Below are 7752 nucleotides of genomic sequence, written 5' to 3' on the forward strand. Positions count from 1 at the left end.
ACCCCACTAAGCTACAATCCCAATACATACACACCAAATACAAAAACCCATGTCACACCCTGGCCTAACCAAATAAATGAAGATAAACACAAAATACTTTGACCAGGGCGTGACAGAACCCCCCCCTAAGGTGCGGACTCCCGAACGCACCTCAAAACAATAGGGAGGGTCCGGGTGGGCGTCTGTTCATGGTGGCGCGTCTGTTCACGTCTGTTCATCCGGCGCGGGACGTGGACTCCACTCAAACACTGTCTTAGTCCCTCCTCCTCGCGTCCTTGGATAGTCCACCCTCGCCTCCGACCATGGCCTAGTAGTCCTCACCCAGAACCCCACTGGACTGAGGAGCAGCTCGGGACTGAGGGGCAGCTCGGGACTGAGGGGCAGCTCGGGACTGAGGGGAAGCTCGGGACTGAGGGGAAGCTCGGGACTGAGGGGAAGCTCGGGACTGAGGGAAGCTCGGGACTGAGGGGACTCGGGAGGGGAAGCTCGGGACTGAGGGAAGCTCGGGACTGAGGGGAAGCTCGGGACTGAGGGGAAGCTCGGGAGTGAGAGGGCTCGGGAGTCGGGAGTGCTCGGGAGTGAGAGGAAGCTCGGGAGTGAGAGGAAGCTCAGGAGTGAGAGGAAGCTCAGGAGTGAGAGGAAGCTCAGGAGTGAGAGGAAGCTCAGGAGTGAGAGGAAGCTCAGGCAGGTTGATGGATCTACCAGATCCTGGCTGACTGGCAGATCCTGGCTGACTGGCGGATCCTGGCTGACTGGCAGATCCTGGCTGATTGGCGGATCTGGCGGATCCTGGCCGACTGGCAGATCCCGGCCGACTGGCAGTTCTGGCAGATCCCGACCGACTGGCGGATCTGGAAGATCCCGGCCGACTGGCGGATCTGGAAGATCCCGGCCGACTGGCGGATCTGGAAGATCCCGGCTGACTGGCGGATCTGGAAGATCCCGGCTGACTGGCGGATCTGGAAGAGTCTGGTTGACTGGCGGATCTGGAAGAGTCTGGCTGACCTGGAAGAGTCTGGCTGACTGGCGGATCTGGAAGAGTCTGGTTGACTGGCGGATCTGGAAGAGTCTGGCTGACTGGCGGATCTGGAAGAGTCTGGCTGACTGGCGGATCTGGAAGAGTCTGGCTGACTGGCGGATCTGGAAGAGTCTGGCTGACTGGCGGATCTGGAAGAGTCTGGCTGACTGGCGGATCTGGAAGAGTCTGGCTGACTGGCGGATCCTGGCAGACTGACGGATCTGGCTGCTCCATGCTGACTGGCGGCTCTGGCTGCTCCACGCTGACTGGCGGCTCTGGCTGCTCCACGCTGACTGGCGGCTCTGGCTGCTCCATGTAGGCTGAGAGCTCTGGCGGCTTCCTACAGACTGGCAGCTCTGGCGGCTCCGTGCAGACTGGCAGCTCCGTGCAGACTGGCAGCTCTGGCTGCTCCATGCAGACTGGCAGCTCTGGCTGCTTCATGCAGACTGGCAGCTCTGGCTGCTTCATGCAGACTGGCAGCTCTGGCTGCTCCATGCAGACTGGCAGCTCTGGCTGCTCCATGCAGACTGGCAGCTCTGGCTGCTCCATGCAGACTGGCAGCTCCGGAGAGGCGAGGCGCACTGTAGACCTGATGCGTAGTGCTGGCACTGGTGGGCCTGGAACGAGAACACGCACAGGAAGCCTGGTACGGGGAGCTGCCACCGGAGGGCTGGTGTGTGAAGGTGGTACTGGATAGACCGGACCGTGCAGGCGCACTGGAGCTCTTGAGCACAGAGCCTGCCCAACCTTACCTGGTTGAATGCTCTTGGCCGCCCTGCCAGTGTGGCGAGGTGGAATAGCCTGCACTGGGCTATGCAGGTGAACCGGAGACACCGAGCGCAAGGCTGGTGCCATGTAAGCCGGCCCAAGGAGACGCACTGGAGACCAGATGCGTAGAGCCGGCTTCATGGCACTTGGCTCGATGCTCACTCTAGCCCGGCCGATAAGCGGAGCTGGAATATACCGCACCGGGCTATGCACCTGCACTGGGGACACCGTGCGCACCACTGCATAACACGGTGCCTGCCCGGTCTCTCTAGCCCCCCGGTAAGCACAGGGAGTTTGCGCAGGTCTCCTACCTGGCGTAGCCATACTCCCTGTGAGCCACCCCCCAAGAAATATTTGGGGCTGACTCCCGGGCTTCCTTGCCAACCGTGTTCCCTCGTATCGCCGGCTCTTCTCTCCGGCTGCCTCTGCTCTCCTAAGTGCCTCTACCTGTTCCCATGGAAGGCGAACCCTTCCCGCCAGGATCTCCTCCCATGTGTAGCAACCCTTGCCATCCAATATATCGTCCCATGTCCAATCCTCATTGCGCCGCTGTTGCTGCCTTTGTTGCTTCTCCTGTGGCTCCTGCCTGTTGACACGCTGCTTGGTCCGTTTGTGGTGGGTGATTATGTAACGGTTCTCTTGTGGTGAAGGAGAGTCGGACCAAAATGCAGCGTGTAGATTGCGATCCATGTTTAATGAACAAACGTAAACACGAATCAATACAAACACTACAAAACAATAAACGTAACGAAAACCGAAACAGCCTAATACTGGTGCACATACACACAGAGCAAGGACATCAAGACACTAAGGACAATCACCCACGAAACACACAAAGAATATGGCTGCCTAAATATGGTTCCCAATCAGAGACAACAATAAACACCTGCCTCTGATTGAGAACCACTTCAGACAGCCATAGACTTACCTAGAACACCCCACTAAGCTACAATCCCAATACATACACCCCACATACAAAAACCCATGTCACACCCTGGCCTGACCAAATAAATGAAGAAAAACACAAAATACTTCGACCAGGGCGTGACACAGACCTTTTCAATTTAGTAGAAATATGCCTCTATCTCACTCGCTCCCTTCAAGATTACAGCCCCCATAAAACATTTCCGAAGATAGAAAATGAAGCACTCCTTTTCCCAGAAAAAAAAACACTTGGTCAGCATTCATTATTACTACCCCGATTCAGAAACCCAAACGTTGACTACAAACAAAACCCAATAATAATGATAATTCCATTGTACTCCCTCCAATCATTAGTTTTAAATTTCCTCAATGGTTGTATGTACTTAATTGAGCATGTGCTACCCTTGGATACAATACTGTACTTGAAATCTATGAAATACCCCTACTTAACATACTACTTGACTAGTCTGACCCAAGCTTGCTTTGCAACATTAAAACCCATTCAATCTGTCTGCAAACAGTCTCTCAAAATGCTTGATAGGAATACCCTGCCATTAGACACACATGACTGAGATGAATGTGCACTGTCCCTGCAAAATAAAATGAACTCAACCTGCAATCCACTTTGCTGACCTGACATTGTTCCACGTAATGGAAACAGATGATAATGTTAGAATACATTAACTTTCTGTTCCAATTCACTGGTGTTACCTAAACAATCAAACCAAGAATCAATAACCAGAAACTATCACAAAACTTTTATCCGACATCAGTCAATCCGTAAGAATAAAAACAAATGTCGATGGGCACAACTCTATCAAAAATTATCTCTCCGCTATTATTTAGAATTCATTAGATTTAGGTAACTGTCTCTTCTATGATTCAGTCATTTAAATACGACTCCATTCTCAATAGGTTATTCCAGTAGATCAGTTAGGCAAGACAGCGTATTACATCGAAATCGCCTCGCTATTATTTAGAATGAATTAGTCTTTCAATTTAACCTAAACAAGCTATTAAAACGTTCAGTTTATATCTTAAACAAACACTAACAACCATATATTTCCAGGCAAAACACATCAATAGTTCAATTACTATCCAAAACCCAGATTTGAGTCAATTGGTGCTTAGGCTGGGATACAAACCAGAGTCTCGCGCATGGTAGGCAAGAATTCTACCGCTGGACCACCAACACTTTTTGAAATGACAGAGACTCCACACAAATAACTATTTTTATAATTGTCTGTAGTCGTAAAATCAGGCATGTACTACCGAGACAATTCCCAGAAAATAGCGACAATTTAAAGGTCCAAGCATTTCCCTCACCCTTTCTCTACACTTGCCTTTTTGCTCCTACTACTCCTCTTTTTCTTGGCCCCCTCCGCTCTTTTTCTAGCTTCAGCCAGCCAAATACGAGCGGTGTCGAGCCCTTCTGTCCGTTGCTTCTCTACCTTGTCATCACAAACCCTATTTATTTGTTTAATCATTGATTCCAGGTTTTCTATATTTAAACGTCCGTCAAAATCATACTTTTTCCTCCATTTCGGGCCAAAATAGATCTTCCTCTTATCTTTTCCCTGCATATATTTCTCATCTCCCGATAATTCCGGGATTCCCTTAGAGGATTTACCACCCATGTTTCATACTTATTTTCACAATCTATGTGTATGTACTTTTTACCATTATTATTTTATTTATGGTAGTGCACATGTACCTCAGGTCATTGCGGACCTGCTCCCTCAATCGATTTTGGTTAACTTCTTGGTGACGGGGCAGTATTTTCACGTCCGGATGAAATGCATGCCCAAATTCAACTGCCTGATACCCATGCCCAGAAGATAAGATATGCATAGTATTATATATTTGGATATAAAAGATTCTGAAGTTTCTAAAACTGTTTGAATCATATCTGTGAGTATAACAGAACCTATTTAGCAGGCGAAACCCTGAGGACAAACCATTCAGATTTTGTTTTGATTTGAGGTCACTCTCTTTTCAATGGGTTTCATTGGGAATCCAGATTTCCAAGGGACCGTCTTGCAGTTCCTATCACTTCCACTGGATGTCAACAGTTTTTAGAAATTGGTTGAGGTTATTCCTTTGTGTAATGAAGAAGTATGGCCATCTTGAACGAGGGTCACTTGAAGTGTACTTTTAGATAGAGGCGCATGACCAGAACATAGATCATCCCGTCTTCAATTCTATGATTATTTATGTTAAAAAATACCTAAAGTTGTATTACAAAAGTAGTTTGAAATGTTTTGGCAAAGTTTACAGGTAATTTTTGAGATATTTCGTAGTCATGTTGCTCAAGTTGGAACTGGTGTTTTTCTGGATCGAACGCGCCAAATAATTGGACATTTTGGATATATATCGACAGAATTAATCGAACAAAAGGACCATTTGTGATATTTATGGGACATATTGGAGTACAAACAAAAGAAGCTTGTCAAAGGTAAGGCATGATTTATATTTTTATTTCTGTGTTTTGTGTAGCGCCTGCAGGGTTGAAATATGCTTTCCCTTTTCTTTACGGGGGAGCTATCCTCAGATAATAGCATTGTTTGCTTTCGCCGAAAAGCCTTTTTGAAATCTGACATGTTGGCTGGATCCACAACAAGGGTAGCTTTAATTTGCTATCTTGCATGTGTGATTTAATGAAATTTTGATTTTTATAATAATTTATTTGAATTTGGCGCTCTGCATTTTCCCTGGCTTTTATCCAAAATGTCAATTTATTTGGCGCGTTTGATCCAGAAAAACACCAGTTCCAACATATCCCAGAGAGGTTAATACACAAAGTAAAAGCCTCCAAGTGAATCTGTTCAGAATAACCAAGCTCCTATTATTGATATATTCTAAGTATTTAGAACATCAAATCAAAGATATCTTAAATCATTCCCCAGATACTGGTTGAAATGAAAACAGACCGAGGCCCAACAATAGTCAAATGTTTACTCCCGAGGACGTCCAGTCCGTTGTACAAAAACATCCATTTTATTTTTATCTTTATTTAACCAGGCAAGTCAGTTAAGAACACATTCTTATTTTCAATGACGGCCTGGGAACAGTGGGTTAACTGCCTGTTCAGGGGCAGAACGACAGATTTGTACCTTGTCAGCTCAGGGGTTTGAACTCGCAACCTTCCGGTTACTAGTCCAACGCTCTAACCACTAGGCTACGCTATACTGGCTCCTTACGCACATACCTTCACACACAAACAGCAGGTATCCTACACACATACTGTATCACTACCCAGCCGACAAAGATTAGGGAGACCGTGAGAAGTATTCCCTGTCCTCCCCCAAGATTAGGGAGACCGTGAGGAGTACTCCCCGCCCCTCCCAAATCTCTCAGAGGCCGAGCCAGGTCGGCACCGAATTTTGCTCAGACAGTCTGTGTTTAAGATACTATAAAGATATATTGTACAGATATATTGTTTTACCCTAATTCTGACTAAAACTACACACATCATTAATTATAATTTTACTGACTAAAACTACACACAGTTATCAGATTATAATTTTATGATTCTAATCCATTTCATACAATTATAAGGTTTCAGAGTGAATTATTTCATCATTATCTTTCAACATTTATTTTATTATTTTATCAGAAAGGCACACACCTGTCTATATGCTGTATGGTCCCACAGTTGACAGTGCATGTCAGAGAAAAAACCAAGCCATGAGATTGAAGAAATTGTCCATAGAGCTCCGAGACAGGATTGTGTGGAAGCACAGATCTGGAAAAGGGTACAAAACATTTCTGGAGCACTGAAGATCCCCAAGAACACAGTGGCCTCCATCTTAAATTGAAGAAGTTTGGACCCACCAAATCTCTTCCTAGAGCTGACTGCCTGGCCAAACTGAGCAATCGGGGGAGAAGGGCCTTGGACGGGGCCCAGGAACCCGGTGGTCACTCTGACAGAGCTCCAGAGTTCATCTGTGGAGATGGGAGAACCTTCCAGAAGGACAACCATCTCGGCAGCACCACCAATCAGGCCTTTGTGGTAGAGTGGCCAGACGGAAGCCACTCCTCAGTAAAAGGCACATGACAGCCCACTTGAAGTTTGCCAAAAGGCACCTAAAGACTCTCAAACCATGAGAAACAAGATTCTCTAGTCTGATGAAACCAAGATTGAACTCTTTGGCCCGAATGCCAAGCATCACATCTGGAGGAAACCTGGCACCATCCCTTTGGTGAAGCATGGGTTGGCAGCATCGTGCTGTGGGAATGTTTTTCAGTAGCAGGGACTGGGAGACTAGCCAGGATTGAGGGAAAGATGAGCGGAGAAAAGTATAGAGAGATCCTTTATGAAAGCCTGCTCCAGAGCGCGCAGGACCTCAGACTGGGGCAAAGGTTCATCTTCCAACAGGACAACGACCCTAAGAACACAGCCAAGACAACGCAGGAGTGGCTTCAGGACAAGTCTCTGAATGTCCTTGAATGGCCTAGCCAGTGCCCGGACTTGAACCCAAACAAACATCTCTGGAGAGACCTGAAAATAGCTGTGCAGCAACGCTGCCTATCCATCCTGACAAAGCTTCTGGGATCTGCAGAGAACAATGGGAGAAACTCCCCAAATACAGGTGTGCCAAGCTTGTAGTGTCATACCCAAGAAGCCTCGATGCTGTAATCACTGCCAATGGTGCTTGAACAAAGTACTGAGTAAAGGGTCTGAATACTTATGTAAAAGTGATATTTCCAATTTTGGTTTTATAAATTTGCTAAATTGTGTGCTTCGGTGTGAGCCAAATAAAATAAAAATATGGATCTATATATTGGTCACATACACATATTTAGCAGATGTTATTGGTCACATACACATATTTAGCATATGTTATTGGTCACATACACATATTTAGCAGATGTTATTGGTCACAAACACATATTTAGCAGATGTTATTGTGGGTGTAGCGAAATGCTTGTGTTCCTAGCTCCAACAATGCAGTAATATCTAACAATTCACAACAATACACAAATCTAAAAGTAAAAGAATGAAATAAGGAAATATATAAATATTAGGACGAGCAATGTCA

The sequence above is a fragment of the Oncorhynchus gorbuscha genome, linkage group LG12 (genome assembly GCF_021184085.1).
Source record: "Oncorhynchus gorbuscha isolate QuinsamMale2020 ecotype Even-year linkage group LG12, OgorEven_v1.0, whole genome shotgun sequence".
Lineage (NCBI taxonomy): Eukaryota > Metazoa > Chordata > Actinopteri > Salmoniformes > Salmonidae > Oncorhynchus > Oncorhynchus gorbuscha.